Source organism: Sylvia atricapilla, chromosome 6, assembly GCF_009819655.1.
Source record: "Sylvia atricapilla isolate bSylAtr1 chromosome 6, bSylAtr1.pri, whole genome shotgun sequence".
NCBI classification, from domain to species: Eukaryota; Metazoa; Chordata; class Aves; order Passeriformes; family Sylviidae; genus Sylvia; species Sylvia atricapilla.
The window spans coordinates 43,762,883-43,780,925 of record NC_089145.1 but is presented as its reverse complement, the minus strand read 5'-3'; the positions used below and the strand labels follow the sequence as shown (position 1 = coordinate 43,780,925).

The window sequence follows — 18,043 nt, the reverse complement described above, 5'->3', positions numbered from 1 at the left end:
TCTTTTCCATAAAGGTCATTCTTGTAGGAAATACAAACTAAAAACATACACAACTGTTAAGTGGTTGTGATGAAAAGCTAGACAGGTTGCTGAATCTGGCCTTTCAATATTTATTATTGCCAGGATGCTTTTAAACAGCACTTTAGCAGCAGTTGAAATTACTCCAATGTAGTACTTTATTGTGGCCCATATTTCTAAAATGAAGTAATAGATTTTATAGACTGTAAGATTAGATTGAAAAAAAAATCTCTTTTGGTGGGAAGATGCTCCAAGACAGGATGATATATTTTTTTAGTACAATGGTGTGCTGGTGGCATTTGGCCAGCATCAACCCATCACAAGCGGTAAAATAAAATGACCCACACTTCTTAAATGACCCCTGAATTTCTTTAGAGGCTTGCCCCATTTGTGGATGTCAGTTAAGCTGACCTCAGTTTGCTGTGTGTATTTCTCACACTGCTGCACTTCTAAAACTGAAGAGCTTTGTGCTGCATTAGTTGAACTGTTTGCTTTTTGCTCTCCCACTGTGAATTACAAACCTCCTACTCTCTTCTGGGAGAAGAGAGAAATTGGTATATTGAGACTAAAGAACGCAGCATTGTAAAGAATGTATTTTGGGGTTTTGTTTTGGTATGCACAGAGATGCCTGCAGAAAATCATGGTGACCTTGGCAATAAAGGATCGCAGAAGTCACCATCCTTGGAGGTTTTTTAGGTAAAGACTGGACATGGCATTTAGAGCCCAGGTCTAGTTGACATAGTGGTGTTTGGTCATAGGTTGACTTGATGATCTCAGAGGTCTTTTCCAACCTAATTGATTCTATGATTCTGTAATATACTAGAGACAGCATGTCTTGATAATTTAATCCAAAAATCAGGGCATGCGGCATAACTAGTTCCCTAAGAGAAAATGGAAATGTGGGCAGTGAATAGTTTTTACTGTTAGATGAACCTGGATAACTCTCATGTAGATGAGACAGGAAAAACAAGATCCAGACAGATATTTCAGGTCAGGCAGTAGCTTCAGGAAAAATCACGTTCACCAAGTCTCTCCTATCTTCTGCTGTGTGCCATAAACAGAGAGGAGTAACACTGCACTTTAGTTCCATTGAGTTAATCAACCTTCCTGCAGGAGGGAGCTTACAGTGTGTGCTGTTTATGTGGGAAATTGCCAGGATGCAAATACTTGATTAGCCAGCATATTATGAATCAGGGTCATAGCTGGAGTAGTTGCTTTGTTCAGGGATGCTCATATCCCTGGTGTAAGCAGCTAATTGCAGGAAATCTTTTAAAGCAAATGTGTGATAGGAAGAAAGCAATGAATATTGTTTATTCAAAAGGCAGGAGTGGTTCCTTTGAATCAGTTCTCTTGCATAATTATGTAATTAGGGCATGTTCTATTTTTAATTAAATCTCTTGCATATTCATGAGAATACTCTGAACCTGCGAACCAATTTGCACAACTCATTAAAATGTAGTTTGTATGAAGGAATGTCCTTCAATATTTTTCCCCATTTGTTTTACTGTGCAAACACATATTTCACGTTGTTATAGTTGGGTTGTATTGCCTGTCAAAATTAAAATGTGGTTAATTAAACCATTAATATAAAATTGCCAGAGTAAATGGAGATGAAAAACGCAAGAAACTGCTGCTCAGAAATACTGTATCGAAACTGGATTTTGCTGGACAGCTGGATCTGTGTAAGATATCAATCAGAGAGTGGAATTCAGTAAGTATACTTTATTTCCCTCAGCTTTTCAAATCCAGCAGTGATTATCTGTATTTGCAGTCTGCAGCTATCCATGTTCCCCTAACTTAGCTTTATTTCTTGTGGGCTTCTGTGACTCTTCCTGTTCTTCTGTTCTTCTGCCTCTTTGACAACAGCATTAGCTTTGATTCTTCTGACTTCTTGCTTATTCTTAGGAGCCTTGCTTGACTCTTGTCCTCACATCTGCTATTCTGTAGACTTGGTCAGCATTGTATGTGAGGGCAAACATATGTAAGCTGCTTTCCTTGAATATTTTAAATATTACCACTTAGGTGTGGCTGCATATTTTGATTAACCACTATACCTCTATATTCTTCTATTAGGTTATGATTCATACCCTGTATGTACTGCAGGGATTACATAGTCATTGCAGGTCCTGTCCAAAGAACAATGCTATTCTATTATTCTTTGTGGAGCTCAGGTGATAATGTATTACAATATAACCCTTCCATAAAGTTAGGTTGTCACTAATCCCTGATGATTTGCAATGTACATTGTACTGCATTGCTATATTTAATGTTTTGGTGGGTTTTGTGGGTTTTTTTGGGGGGAGATGGTTAGTGGGTTTTTGGGGGGGGGGGTTTGTGGGGGGTATTTTTGTTTGTTTTTGGTTTTTTTGGGGGGCTTGGTTTTTGGTTTGTTGGGGTTTTTTTGTTTTTTTTTTTTTTTTTCCCCTGTCTTAGACCGCAGTTCCTCCCATCTTTCCTTTGCGGGCTTAACTTCTACCTAGTGGAACATAACATGAAGAAAATATTGTGGCGATTCCTTCCTCTCTAGTGGGAGTGGGAATGAAATTCGAAGCTGCGAAGAAACAGTTCTTGTGACAAGTGTCAGTGAGTTCTCATGCAAGTCTTACTTCTCATGTGTAAACCTGTGTAAGAGCAGGGATCTTTCACTTACTTCCATGCAGAAAAAAGACAAGGGCATTGAAATATATTAGCTACACACATGGAGCTCTATGTGGGGGCCCAACCTTCAGCCCAGAACTCATCCTTCAGCCCATTTCTCTGTGTGATTTGTTCCACGAGCCGCTGCACACTGCAGAGATTTTCATCCACATTTCATAGTCATAGTTGGAAGAGCGCTTCAAGATTATCCACTCCAACCATCCACCCAGCACTGCTCCTGCAGCCTCATAACCCTAAACCACATTACCCAGTGCCACGTCCAGATGCCTCTTGAGCACCGCCAGGGGCTGGGGGTTTCACCACCTCCCTGGGCAACCTATTCCAATGCCTGGCACCCTAACAGTGAACTTTTTTTTGTCTAATATCTAATCTGAATCTCCCCTGTCCCACTGGAGGACATTTCCTCTTGTCCTTCTCACTGCAAGCACCGTAGAAGAGACCAGCTCCCACCTCACGACACCCTCCTGACATGAAGTTGGTAGAGAGTGACAAGATTTCTCCTGAGGCTCCTCTTCCTGAAACTAAACCAACTCAGGTCCCTCAGCCATTCCTTGTAAGACATGTTTTCTGGAGTTTTCACGAAGCTTGCTGCCCTTTGCTGGACACATTCCAGCACCTCAATGTCCTTTTTCAAAGGGAGTGGGAAGATTTTCCCAGAGGTGTTCAACTGAGATGAAGGCATCAGTTTTACGAGTCCTATAGCCGCCATAACCCTGAACTTCTTTCCGCTACAGCGGGTCAAACCAGCGCCAGGAGCATCAGCAGCGGTGCCTCGTCTGGAGCAAAACCACCCCGGCGTCACCGAGGGCGACCTGAGGAAACGCCGGGATCTGCTCTCCACTGACACCCACTTGAGGCAGACGAGGCAAATCTTAGCAAGGTTTACCGTGGCCCGCTCTGGCAGCCTCGGGGATGCACCCGAACCGCTGACCTCCCTGAGAGCATCCAGCCCGGCGCGGCCCGGCTCCCGGCAGGGATGACGCCATGCGGGGAGACGGTGGGCGAGAAGGGCGCGCGGGCGCTTGTGGGAGAAGGGGGGCGCCGCCATGTCAGGCGGGGCGGGAGGGAAGGAGGGAGGGGAGCGCGGGGCGGGACAGGGGCGGCGGCCGCAGCCGCAGCAGGAGCAGCAGCAGCCGGGGCGGTGGTGGCGGCTGCCGGCAGCTGTCAGCGCCCGCTCCGCCGGCGCCGACCACCGCGGCCCTACCAGCGCCTCGCGGGAAGCACTGGGTGCGCCGTGGTGCTGACTCGTTTCTTTCTCGCTTTCCCTCCCTCTCTCCGGTCCTCTCTCCCCCGCAAAAAACCCTTTTCCTTCCTCTCTTTCGCCCGCCCATCTCTGACATCCTCCTCCGGCCGCCTCCCCGCCCCGGGCTGCGCGGCCCCCGCCGCCCCAGCGAGCGCTGCGCACATCGCCCGAGCTGCAGCACCGAGCGGTGAGCGAGGGGAGCCGCCCGGGCCGGGGCCGGGACCGGGGGCGTGTGTGTTTGGGCGTGGGTGCGTGGGGTGTCCAGTTTATCTCCCTTTTTATCCGCCGCTGCGCAAACAACAAAAGGCGGCGCGGGCCGCCCGGTCCCCCGCAGTGCCGCCGCTGACAGCCGGCCCCGTCCTTCCCCGAGCCCAGGGCGGGGTGGGGTTTTGGCGAGGCTGTGTTTGGGCGTTTTGTCAGTTTCGCTCAGCGCTCGGCCGCGGGCAGGGGTACGTGCCTCGGGATGGGGATCGGCTCGGCTTTGTCGCCGTTTCCTCTCCCGGCTCCCCTCGGTGCTGCGGCGGGCGCCGCCCTGGGAGGGAGCGGGCAGAGCGGGCTGCGGAGGCTTCGGCCTGCGGCTCCGGGCGTGCGGCGCTTTGTCTGCGCTGCCCCGGCTCCGGGGCCGCGCCGCTGCCGCTTCGGAACCGGGGCAAGGCGAGGCGACGGCAGGTCGTCTTCGGGCTTTGTACATAGCGACCGCATTTATACATTGTAGGTCACCTGCCGGGCTGGAGTCGGAGGCGATTCCTAGCCTTAGGTCTTGCCCGGATTTCTGCATCTCCAAAATAAGGAAAGCATTGGTTAGAAACACATTGTTCTAGTAAAAACACGTAACTGACTTAATTGATAGCTAATTTTCATTTTGGGGCAGAGGCTGATGAGGAAGATACTTTAAAAACCTTACTCAGTTTGCCTTCATCTTTCTGATATTTCTGAGTAACGAGATGCCAGATTAGTAGATTTGCATAGCAGTTGTATGTAATCAGAAGAAGGAAACTTCTTGACACTATTGAAATCTGTGTTCTAGGCATATTGAAGCACATTTTAATGACCACGGTGGTATCACCTAGTGTAATACTCTTTGTGTGGCTTTTTGAAGGCAGCTAAATCAATGATGGTGCTCTTAATATTTTTTCCTCTTTTTTTTTTTTTTTTTTTAAATATTAGTGATTTCTGTTAATGGATGTGATGTAAAAGTAGTATCAGTACTCAAAATATTGGTCATGAAGTCAGAATCCAGACTCAGAAAACAGAACTGGCTAGGAAAAAGCAAAAGTCTGTTTTTCTGGTTTGCCTTGAACAAATTTGTGAGCAAGTATCATTCATATAGATGTATCAAGTATCGCCAGGAGCAAAATTGTGAGCCAGTATCATTCATATAGAATGTTTTCATGTTTACGCATTAAAATACAAGAAACTAAAACAGTTAAGATAGTTTTTAACTTTTCTGTGCTTGGTGCAAGGTTTAACAACAGTTACTCTGCAAAGTAATTGTCTCTTTCACTTCCACTTTTGCATTTGCTCATCACTTAAATAGGAAATTGATGCACAAAGAGTGCCCACTGGAAAAAGAGAAGAGGAACTTTCGAGATTTTAGACAGCTTAGCATTTGGATTAAAAAAATGCCCGACAAAACTGAAAGAAACCTTTTATAATGCACAGTTGATTTAAAACTCTTTTGGGAAATAGCTTTATTTTAATTGAGTGTGAATTCCAAAGCTTCAGCGAAACATGATAGAGGATGTTATAACCATAGGGTTACAGATACAATTGGAAGTTACACATTCAGCTTTTACTGGCAGCAGAGAGAAAGCTGATCCATCTGGTGAGGCTATGCAGAGGACTTTGTAAGTCACTTGCCCAATTATTTCTGTGACCAAATGGTTTAGGAGGACCTTTTCCATGAAATTAGAACAGCTATGGAGAACACTGGCAGTTCCATTTAGGTAGGCATTTCAGATAATGCAGAAGCGTGTGGGTAAAACCAGGGAATTTAAATTGTGTGTTTCTGAAACTTGCTCATCAATGCAGTATCACTTCTGCATCATGTTGCAGTTAAAGTTTGGCAACCTTCATGTTTCTGAAGGATGGTGGTGGAGCTGGACAGTTCCAATAATCAGAAATTCTAACAGCCGGAAATTCTAACAGCAGTTTGAGCATAGATTCCCTTTACTTCCTACCATATATAACTAAAGCAGAGAATAAAGTTACCCCCTGTGAAATAGCCTCATGAATTGTTTGTCAGATTCCTATTATACAGTTAGTAATGCCTTCTTAATGGAAATGGATTCTTTTAAAAGGTCTGTGTTTGACAATAGAAGAATCACATACATAATTTGTAATTAAATATGCAGGAGTCCCGAACACAATCTGAATTTTTTTGACATAGAACAAAATACACTGTACAGACTTTTAAGTCATATAATGACAATTGCTGCTTCCTTTGTTTCTGGAGAACTTGCCATGGTAATGTCAGCAACCTCTCACTCATGTACTGCTCATACGGTACACATATCTCTCTCTGTGTCTTTTTGTGTATGCACACATACCTACATATGTCTCTTATTTAATTGGGAGTTTGGGGAAATACTGTAGTCTTATATTCAGTTCTGAGTCTGTTTAATGCAGCTTCTGTTTCTCTTGAAATGTGGGCTTGTGCAGTTACTCTTTCTTCTTCTGTTCGACTTCTTTGGCAAACGTGCAATTGGATTTACTCTGGGATTAATAGCATCTCTCCAGCTGCATAGCTCATGATTATTTTAAAACTCAATTCAGTATACAGATACTTGTAAAATAAAGTTTTTATAAGAGGAGTGAAAAATACAGAAATCTGAGTCAATTCATAAATAAGTAAAGTGTACCTTTATGTTCAATGTTGAAGAGCAGAGTAGCAGATAGTGATGGGGACAAGCATGCTAGGTCTAGTTAAATTAACATCCTTTGTAGTCAGTGTGTCTCCAGGGTGTTGTTCAGTATGACACAACTGTTGTAAAAATGGACCAATTCCATCATCATCTCAATAAAGTGGGTAGCCACAGGCTTTCTGTTAATTCAGCCTTCATAATATTTCATGTTTCCAAAGTATTTCTAATTGTTTTACAAGAACACAGTATTTACCTTGACCAAAGTTTAGAAAAAACATTTCTTTTCAAAGTTAACTCTGATTTTCCTTCAAGCAAAAGCATGATGAACACAATGTCTAAGACATGCTTGTTGTACTCAAGTGTCTGTCAGAGACACCTTGTTCACTCTAAAAAGAATCTTATTTGACTTCCAAATAGAACTGGTTGTAGTAGTTATCCTGAGTCAGAGTCAGCTTCAGGTGTTTTTGAGGCAATAAAGTCTTCCCAGTATTTCATTTGGTGAAACATTTTCCTTTCTGAAAGTAGGATATAGAAGAAAGTGTGGTTCCTTTGAAAAGTTACTAAATAAATGCCTGACCAGAAAAAGATGCCCTTTTTCTGACTTGGATTTGCTGAGATATTTGTTGTCGTCATCTTCCGGGATTTAAATTGGGCACTTCATGGTGAGGATTAGAGCCAGAATTGCAGATGCTTCAGTGATACAGGAATTAATTCCAGAGGGTTTTATGTGAGGTGTTTTGTAGTCATCAGGCATGAGGTGACACTATACGTAAGGCTTTTTTGACCTACACAATTAACATGCTTAATAATAAGCAGCTATACTGAAAGGTCAGGCATGAGAACTGAAGGGTGTATCAATGCTTTTAGTACCCATAATATATTTGGGAATGTGAACAAAGGATGAACTCTAAAGCACAGTTAACATTAGAGATGCTAGTTTCTTTAAATGTGTAGGCACTCTCTGATAGTTGACAGTTTCTTCAGATTCAGTCAGCTGAGAAAACAGATGCAAGTAATAGTATCTGTGTGTTGATTTAAACAGTTTGTTTCCTCGAATCCAGCTTATCTTCCAGGGATGCTGCTATTTAACTGCACTCAGAAACAATCTTTCTACTCTGGAAGCTGTATTTTGGCTTTGGCATGTATGTAGAATTAAAATGAATTTAGTTTGTCAAATAGTTATTGTTGGTTGTGTTTCTTGATCAAAATGAGGAAGCAGGGGATCATGCCATCTTATATTTCCAATATGATTTCTCTCTGTTGTCTGCTTAAATGCACGTATACATGGTTTCTCAATATCAAGTCTTCTGTACAAGTGAAAGCAGTAAAATACCTTTTGTGGGGTAGACTTAAAAGTCAGGAGTTTCATATTTTGAGTATTTTTAAATACCCACTGTAAACCAAATTCATCATGTTTAGATTTTCTTTCTGGTATTATGTCAGAAACATAGCTGATTTTATTGAATTTTAAAGTGCTAGAACAAAGGATGTCACCAATCTAGTGGGTAGAACTGGCTTCCTTGCATACCTGTAGGGTTGAGGTGGTGGCTAAATACATTTACTATGTGATGTACCCCAGCAAACCATTTGAAAAGTTAACACTGCACTTTTTAATGCTCAGAAGTTCAAGAAATGTCTGACATAAACAAACTTTTTGATACTACTTAAAAAGTTATATCCACAAGTTAGTCTTTTTAAAGGACAGTACATACATATTTTCAGGGTTACCAAATAAATTATTATCTTCATTCTTATCTGTGTTTGTATGTAGTAGTTAAGTAGTTAATGTTAACAGAATATTAAGGTTACTGGCAGTGTGCTATGATTCAAACTTGTGTGCTATTGCACAGTGCAGAGGGTGATGGTTTTAAGCCTTGTGAATTGCATGCAGTAACTGCATTCCTGCAGCATATCTTGAGTTTGCTCCTTCCAGCTGACAGTGACTGATAGATTTGCAAACCGTGTCATACAGATTATGGAGTGGCAGGGAGGAGCAGGGTGTGTGTTGGTGTGGTTCTGCTGCTTTATTTTGGTTTTCTGAATAGAATATTGTTTTAAGATTAAGGCTTTTATGGATGTCCCTTTATCAAACAGTGTCAGCCTGAATAGAGTGGGAACGCCACAGTTCTTTCTCTTCTGGCTTCAGCAGCTTCCATTTCAGAGAGGCTGCTCTGACTGTCATCCTGTCTTTGGCATGAGTGGATTTTAGTGTACCCCCATCTTTAATGTTTCATTTCTTCATGAGCCTAAACTGGATGTTCCACCTTGCTCTCCCCAGCTCCCAATCACATTTAGTGTTGTTTGAAGGGAGAAGGGTTGATGAAAGAAGTGGATTCATCTCTCCCCCACAGTGGCAGAGTGTAGTCAGATTAATACAACTAGTGGGATGGTAGTTTGTGAGGATATAGGGGAGGTTATAGTTTTGAACTAAGAGGGGGACTACAACCTCCTGTTATATTTCTGTTGACAGAATATAGGAATATATAATTGATCTCTGAGGATGTAGACTAAATGTTTTTCCATTTCAGCGCTGATTTATGTAGTTCCACAGTTCCTGCTGCTTGTTCCCTGTCCTTGTTCTATCAACACAGCTTGCTGTATGGCAGCCTGGGGAAAGTGTATTTTGGTTGTGTCTATGGCCTGAACCTTTTTTCTTTTTTGTCTCCTCATCTCTGACAGAAGAATAATCCAGTAAAAGGCACATGTCTGTATGTTGATTTATTATGGACAGGGATGTGAATGAAATGGATACCTGGGTGAGGAGCATCACCAGGTTATTATGTCTAGCCAAAGCCTTGGTGAGTGAAAGAATGCTCATGGTCTGGTGTTTGCAGGAAGCCAGACCAGAACTTTCAGTGGGTGTTTCTGTCTCTGAATTGCTCTGAACATAGAAGGCAATAATGTGTGGAAAATAAAAGTATGTGCTATTGTTTATATTTACCATTTCTCTGGATGTAGTGCCCAGTTCAGTATAGTAGCATTCAGAATAATGAATATTACTGCTTTGAAACAGAGTGGAGTGCAGAAGTCATGATGATGTTTTGTAGTGTGTTAGCATACTTCTTAGTCACCTAGAGCTCTTGCTAGAGGTATAAAGGAATGAATCTTCAGAAAGACATGTTAATTCTGAGGAATGATATATTCTGGGAAGATTAGGTGTGTGAATGTGAGGATTGTGCCTGTGGTAAGGCAGAATTGTCTTCAAACAGAGAGGATGTAATAAAACTGCTTCATAAGATTCTGGTCTGGGAGCATTGTGGAGCACACAATATTGGTCCTTGGTTGGCACTCCCAAGGGCTTAAGAAACCACACAGAAATGATATTTATGGTAGCCATATGTCCTAATTTTTAAAGAATTTGTTATCCATTCTATGCCTTTTGAAAAGACAAGAGGCAGCACAAGGTAACTTTGTCTCAGAGTCTCAGTAATTTGCCGTTATTTAAGTACATCTACTTTCAATTTTTTAGAAAACAGATAAAGGCAGATTAATGAATCAATTACTTTGCTTTTAAGTACTTTTTTATTCAGTTAGTATCAATTTTTCTCCCAGGAGTTTTAAGTAAAAATCGTGTCCTGCATATTGATTTCAGCACACACTTAAAATGTTGCTGTTGGAATACATTGTTTAATTAAAGAATAAATTCTTAGGTTTGGAATTTGTGCCGAATGCAGGTGGAGAGCAAAGATGCACAGCCCATTTTTGAGAGCAGCAGTTGGTGGGGTTTGAATTACAGTGACTGCTTGTACTTTGTGTGGCCATTGAATCTTGATCCACACCCATTTGTTAGGAAAACAGATAGCATGAAAATATGCTTGTGCTGACTTCCATTTTTTATTTTCCTTTTTTGCCTTGCAGCCTGGCTGTGCATGGAGCAATGCTTGCAAGCGCATGATGTGGTGCTTTTAATGGCATGGCTGTTTTAGGAGGCCACTGTTCTGCCATCCTCGGGAGGGGGATGCTTTCAAAACAGATTTTCCAAGCGAGATGGTTTAAAAAATAATATTGAAATCAAACTTTTTGCTTCTGTGTTTATTTTCCAGTCAGTATGTGCTCTTGTTCTGTGTCAGTCCACCGGAAGAGTGGTGTCCTGCAGCATGGTGGTGGGAACTGTCACGCAAGTAGTGTAACCACAGCGAGGATTTCAGGGGTCCCAAAGGGACAGTCTGTGCCCAGCACTAGCTAAGATAAACCAGGAATGTGAAAGATCACTGGAGAGGGGAGGGGGTTGGAACTATGGTTTGGTCCTCAGATGTGAATGCACAGAATGTTAAGGTGCCTTTGTGAAGCTTGCCCTACTGCTCAGCCCCTCCTGACCCAAGAGAGTTCAGAACATCAGAATAAGGTCTCCAGATTATGGAGTACTTAACAAGGAAATTATTTCCAACCTTACAGCTCAGTCAGCTTTCTGCAGTTGTAGGTAAGAAACAGTGAGTGATAGTTGTTTTTCTAGGTGGTTGTGTCGTTTGCTGTGCTTTCTATGAACTGTAATATTTAAGGTATAAAAAAAGAATTATTCTCATAACTGGTAGTTGCCATTGAAAGTATTGATTTCGATGTAATATTGAGAAGGTTAACAATAATTCTTTCTCGATATTAAGGATTATGCCTGAAGAGTTTGACTGTGAAACTTTGTAGTCTTTTTACAAGGACTGGGTTGTTGGTTTGCATGTCTTTATTGGAAGGATAAACCAGAGGAAGATATTTCCCTAAAGCTTGAAGGAAGACAGCCCAGTTTGTGCATCTTAATCTAAACTATTAAATAGCTTCAAAACACAATGTAAGTATTTGCTAAACCTAAAGGCTACTATATGCTGAAACAATGTTAGTGAATGTTCCTTTTATTTCTGCACAAGAATTTGCTCTTTTTTATTTCAGTCCAAAGAACCCTTCTCTTCCATGTCATCAAGTATGCAAGAGCATTGGTAGTCAGTACTCACAGTAAATTGTCAGCAGTTTCCCACGTAGGTCCAATGATATGAGGCAAGCTGTGGCCTTCTCTGCCCTTCCTGAATGCATTTTCTAGATGTTTATGGGTATGCTATAAAAAGTAGATTTGGTTAAGATAATAGTTCTGATGTTAGTAAGTGGAAGCTGATAAGAGTTTTTAATGTGTTTTGGAAGTCTGATTTGATGGGAACATTACTGGGCTTCTACCTAAGTGCTATTTAGAGATTAGATAAATAGATAACATAAATGGATGCTTACTTTGATTAGTCAATAAAGCAGTTCTTGTACAAAAATAACAATGCAAAATGAAAGAACTAGAATCAAGCTGAAAAAATGTTTTGTCTACACTATTGACAGCTACAAATTGCAAGACAGGTAGCTTTTGATGATGCTGTATTTCCTCTATTACCCCGTGTACCCTAACCCTGTTCCAGTCTCAAGCCTCTTAACACCAGCAAGAACCAGCCTTATCAAGGCATGTATCAAAATTCGTTGAAGACCTGGTTGCACAAGGTGGCCAGTCCAGGAAGAGCCAAGTGCCATTTTCACACAGAAATCAATGTAGATTCTTGGAACACTGAGGGGAAAAACTGTGGAATCTGATAGTGATGATGGATCTGTTATTTAAAGTTTCTTGACAGTATTTATTTAAAAATACAGTCAAAATTTCTTTTCAACCCACTTAAAGTAGATATTTTATGAAGCATGTCTTTGTAACTACAAAATACTAAATTACAATACAATTTTTGAACAATTAGGCTAGATGTACCTTTGATTCTTGTAACAAGACTTTTTAATTATTAAGGGTAATTATAACTACTTTTTAAGTCTTTACACCTCTGCCTTCTGATGCATTTAAGTAAGTTTATTCTGTCTTTATGTAACTGCTCTTAATACAATCATGATCATTTTGTTAAAGGGATCCAGTGAGGTGGCTTTGTTGTTGTATGCAGAAGGCAAATCTCCTGTGACCTTAACTGATGTGGCAGTGTTTTAGGGAAGGCAAAAAGCTCTCCTTTCTCAGGATCCGTTGGTGGCTGCTTGGAAGTGTTTATTAGTGCTCACAGAAGCTAAGGAAGTGCTCGCTTTGAAGGAGACCAACAGACGCTGCTTGTGTTGACACAACAGTGGTACAGAAGGGAGACAACTCCCTTGCTCCAAGGGGTAGGAGACTTGGAGATTTGCAGTCTGTCTGCCTTCAGAGATTCCATGGACATAACTAAAATGAAAAAAAATCAGCATTAGATTTGGTGTAACACTGCCAGACAGCAGAAGAGGGTTGTGTTCAGTTTTATTATTCTGAAAAAGAATGGGCTTTGGATCTTGCCACAGGGCTGTTTCAGATTTTGAGTAAGAAAGTCATGTACCTCCAGCATGTAACAGATGATAGCAGCCTCAATTAACAAAGAGTTTATAAGCTGTACCTTCTTGACAATCTGGCTTTTAGTGTAGCACCTCTGGAGTCCTGACTGGGTCTGTGGAGCTGCCTTACACACACACACAAACACACACGCATGTCAGATTTCTTTTGCACTTGCTTCAGCTTTGACAAAGAGTAATCTTTGATGTGATTGCATAGAAGGGTCTTAATATCTATCCCGTTTCATTTGAAATTTGAGATATTAGAAGGGCTTGGGAATGTATACAGAGGATGATTTTTTTCTCTTACATGCTTATAATTCATCCCGACCAGTTGCAATATCTAACACTTCTTAGAGAATTTACAGTGATTTTAGGATATGTTGCTATTCTGTGTTTCAATCACTATATTTTTGTAGTGGAAAGGTAAAATGCAGTTGATGGGATATGCAAGAAAGAGGATACTTTCCCTTGATTCCTTTGGCACAAATAATTGAAATATGCATAATAATGTGTAGGGAGCAGTCTTGTCATCTGAGGGTCTCATTCTGCTGCAGGATGTGAACAGGAAGAGCAAGATGGGATTTGGCCTGCAGCATTATGGAATTCCAGATATGTTTGAGTCTAAAAGAGCTTTTGGAATTAGATGGGCAGGTCATCTGGCTTGTCTGCAGTTAAAAGGATACAGATCTGCTGTATCATGATAATTGAAATGCTAGCTACTAGCCAGTGTTTATTCAGTGCAGTACGGTCAAGGGATTGACACCATAATCTTTTCTTTAAGAGGAAGAATAATCCGTGTAGTTAAAGAATGCTTTTATGTCACTGAATACTTTCATATTGTATACAGATTTTTAACTCAATTATTTCAGCAGGAAGTAATAATTTTCATGAAAATAGTTTGCTTGCTACAGAAGAAGGCTGAGGGCTGAAGCAACTGTCTAAGCATTTTTCCCTGTTGTCTTTGAAACATACAAAAGTATATTTTTCAAAATAGTATTAAATTTGTTACATTTAAGAATCCAGGTATGATTGTTAAGAAGATGTTCATTAGTGTTGAAGTAGCACACTACAGAAATCTAAATCAAAGAACTCTGCAGCAGAGCAAATCTTCATAGCTTGTACTTTCTCAGCAGTGCAAATCATCTTAGCTTGTGCTTTCTCAAAGAGAATTGTCAGCATCACCCTTGCTAAGGGCTTTATAGGAGCTATTTTTGCTGTCATCTCTTTTTTGTTTTAGCAAATATGGTTTGTTAGTCTGTGTTTCTCCATAATAATTTCTTCGTCTTCCAAAGAATCGGAAGATTTCCTCTGAAAGGCATGATTTTTAATTTTTTTCACAGCAGGCCTCATTAAAAGAATGCCAAGATTTATTAAGCTAGATGTACAGTGGCTGCGTTCTTCAGCTAAACAAGTACATAATCCTCTTCACTTAAACATAGTCTAATGCAGTGCATGGGCTTATTAGTAGCCATTGGGGTTTCCTAGAGGCTGACAGGGTGTTTTTCAGAGGTGGATGCTGCTGTGGTGCAGGGGTAGAACGTGAGGCCACACAGTCCCTTTCCACTGCTGCCATGTGGAGAGTAGGCTGCTCCTAGCAGTCATGAGAAAAGCAACAGCCTCGTTGGAGATGTGGAAATTTCTGCCAGTATTCAAGGTTTTTTGTGTTTTACTCCTTTTAGTCAATATGTCCTTTGCTTATTATTTGCTTATTATTGTCCTGTCCGTTTCTTCAGAAACCTCTGGGCTTGCCTTTTGAAATGCCAAAACTTGCAGAGGTTGAGTGTCTGGTTTACTTACCAACACAGACATTTTGTGATGTTAAGGCTGTAGGTCAAATTCCAAATGTGATTCTGAGCTTTTCTTGGGATGTGTGCCCTTGACGTTAAAGGACTACAAAAGTCCTTTTTACAGTATTTACCTAGCATACCTTCACTTTAAACCAAGTAGTAGGGCAGACTTCTACATTCTGTGCTAGCTCTGAATTGAAGGCTGGCAAGAGGGAGAGCACAGTAAGATAATTTTAAAATTCAGATGCTTACTGGCTGAAAATTGGTAGAAAAAGTGACTCCCCTTGGAGAGGGGGAGTTTCTGTGTAGCTTAATATTGGTTGCTAGGTCATGTGCAACTCCATCCTCTTACCTGCTTCTGGTCAGTGATTTACAGCCTCCAATATGCGCTGCTAATTGGCCTCCCCGAGTTATTTTTAAGGCAGCTCCTGTACCTGTGTGGTACATGCTGAAGGTGCTTCCTGAGCTCCTGCATTTGAAAGCCGAGGCATTGCAGAGGTGCAGCAGTGTTGCTTATAGAACTGGGTCAACGAGTGTGCCTTAAGTCTGACCTCCACCAGGACACACAAACATGCAGGTGCAGTTCCAGATTATTCTATTCTATTCTATTCTATTCTATTCTATTCTATTCTATTCTATTCTATTCTATTCTATTCTATTCTATTCTATTCTATTCTATTCTATTCTATTCTATTCTATTCCAAATATAGATGATGAGAAGAGTGATGACTAGCACTGGCAGGAAAGCTGCAGCCCTGAATATGTCAAGAGGGAAAAGCTACTTTCCTCTGGGAGTTTAGAGATCATGTAAAGGAACAAAATTCCTGAGTATAAGGGATCATTTTTAGTAAAAGGAAGGCAAATCAGACAAAAAGGGAAGGATTATAAATATTCCTTATGGGAATATGACTTGTGGCAGTAGAAATAGTCTCACAGGTAAAGAGAAATTTCACATCTTAAATTTGAAAAAACAACAGGTAATCATTGTTCTTTCAAGCTTGGAGATTCTGACTGAAAACTGTAACGGCAATATAGTCCAAACTGAGTGTTTCTTATCTGAGTGCTTTTACAAATGCCTTTCCTCAGCGTCTGAAAGGCATCCGTGAATGATTCATCCTTGTCATTTCTGCAGTCGCTGAGCTGCCTGCAGGAGGGGTGCGGCTAATGCAGTGTTTGACACACTACTCAGTCCTTCCCAAACTGTTTTTCATCTCTTGCTTTGTTGCTCGGTTTCTTTTTGTGCTTGGAGCAGCCTGTAATGTTTTGAGGATTGTTTGAGAAGGCAGTTTTCCACATTATGAAGATTAGCAGTTAAAGCAGCTCCTAGTATTTGAAGATGGTGCCTTCCCTGATGTAATGAGACGTGTTCTTGTTCTGAGCAGGGAATTAATGACTTGTAATTTGCAGCTCATGCAAAATTGATACAAGCACATGGCAGATGTAGTATGCTGAGCCTTGCCATATAATTAAGGAGGAACTAAGAGTGAAATTAGGGTTAAAAGCCTTCAATAGGCTGATATTGTTAGGGAACAGTGAAGTGATAGGTCCCTATTAGAGATACAAAAAGCTCAAATAAGTATAACTTTCCACCATAACTTTGTGAAATTTGCACTGCATGTGGGTGAGCCCCTAGGTGTGACTTGAGCCAGTCTTGTAGCAGCTTTTACTGTTGGGAAGAAGATTTTTTTATAGGCAAACGCATTACTGTTTCATTTTCAGCTATTGTCCTGTTGGCTGTAAATTCAGAGAAAAAGTTTAGGGAGAATTTGACTTGATAAAGCAGTTTAGATTTGGGAGTTTTATAATTTTTTTATTTAAAATTGTATTTTGCAGCAATAGTGATCAGATGCTAAATACATTAAGAATTTATCTTCGAAGCTTTTAGTACTTGAAACCCATTAAATAATAAAAATATCAATACAGAGAGGGGAAGTCCTTAGGGATTCATAATAAGGAAGAAAAATTAGAATGGTTTTATTGATTTGATTTTAGGATCCATGCTAATCTTTAGTCAAGGAAAAAAGATTTTGTGTGTTTTTTAGAAGAAAATTCTTCCTTGTGAAATTTTCTTAAGCAAAGCAGGATTCATTTATTTTTTGGCACAAGAATAATTTGAGGTGATCTGCAGGAAAATGACTCTTCTTTAAAAGCAACTGAGTAGGAAAAGCTCTTTGAGAGGTCTTTAAATATGAGCTGGAGAGCTTAGGTAGCTGGCTGTGAAATGTGTATGTCTGTGGGAGAATTTAGGCACAAATTTGTGATGTTGGCGTTACTGGTGTAGTTGGTTTGCAAGTTTTATGAATAACAAAATACTTAAAGTGATTAACGATAACAGCCACTTAAGTTGTTTGTATATGATGAGATTATCCCAGTGGTTACACCACTGAAGGGCTTGGCTTTGCTCTCTGTGCTTTCTTTGGTTCAGACTCTTGCCATTCTCAGTCCAGTTCTTTGTTTTGAGCTTATGTTACAAAGTGTTGTGGAAACCTCTTTAGTAGAAGATGTTGCAGGGCTTTTTATGTCGATCTGTCAAAGTTAACTAACTTCTGTGTGTTTTAACACACAGTGACTTGATTTTTCTAAAAGTTGGAAGGTATTAAGTGACTTTTGTACTTCAGTCAGTATCACAAACAAAGAAGGAGGGTAGTATTCAAGATCTAAACAGACACATACAATAGACACATATAATAGGTAAGTTTCTTAAACCAGCTATTGAGTTTGTAACTCTGGCTGCATTGTGTATTTTTATTTTCCTCATACAAAATTCTATTTTATAAACCTTTGTACATCTTAATTCTTTGCTTTGTCTTGAGTTGTACACTGAGCTGAAAACTAGTATTTGAATCTAGAATTTCTGCCCAGATAAAATTTGCAGTGCAGTGGACTGCAGGAAAAACTTACAGGAGCTGAAGAGGCCTTTGCCCACACCCTTTTTTTTTTCTGTAAGGAAAACGTACAGGAAGAGTTAGCATTTTTTGAGAAGTGACAATAGAAAAGCTGGGTAGGTTTTGTCTCCTTTCCTCTGTATACATCCTGCATACAAACTTCATTTGTTTGCTTCCTGTGTGGCATTTGCTGCCTCAGGATATTCAAATCTAATTTACAGAATGACAGAATATGCTGAGTTGGAAGAGATTCACAGGGATCATTGAATCCGAGTC

General features: G+C 40.6%; 1 protein-coding gene across 8 annotated transcripts in view; it reads left to right on the top strand.

Moving 5' to 3' along the window:
• Positions 1-3,795: 3,795 nt before the first annotated feature.
• KLC1 (kinesin light chain 1) overlaps positions 3,796-18,043 on the top strand; it is a 46,762-nt gene continuing 32,514 nt past the window's right edge. For 3 of the 8 annotated variants that reach the window (XM_066321715.1, XM_066321714.1, XM_066321710.1), the window contains exon 1: positions 3,797-4,106. The gene's annotated coding sequence lies outside the window, so the exon portion shown is untranslated. Of the gene's footprint in view, positions 4,107-18,043 lie in introns of all 8 variants that reach the window. The other 5 variants (XM_066321713.1, XM_066321718.1, XM_066321717.1 and 2 more) reach the window with 2 other exon arrangements.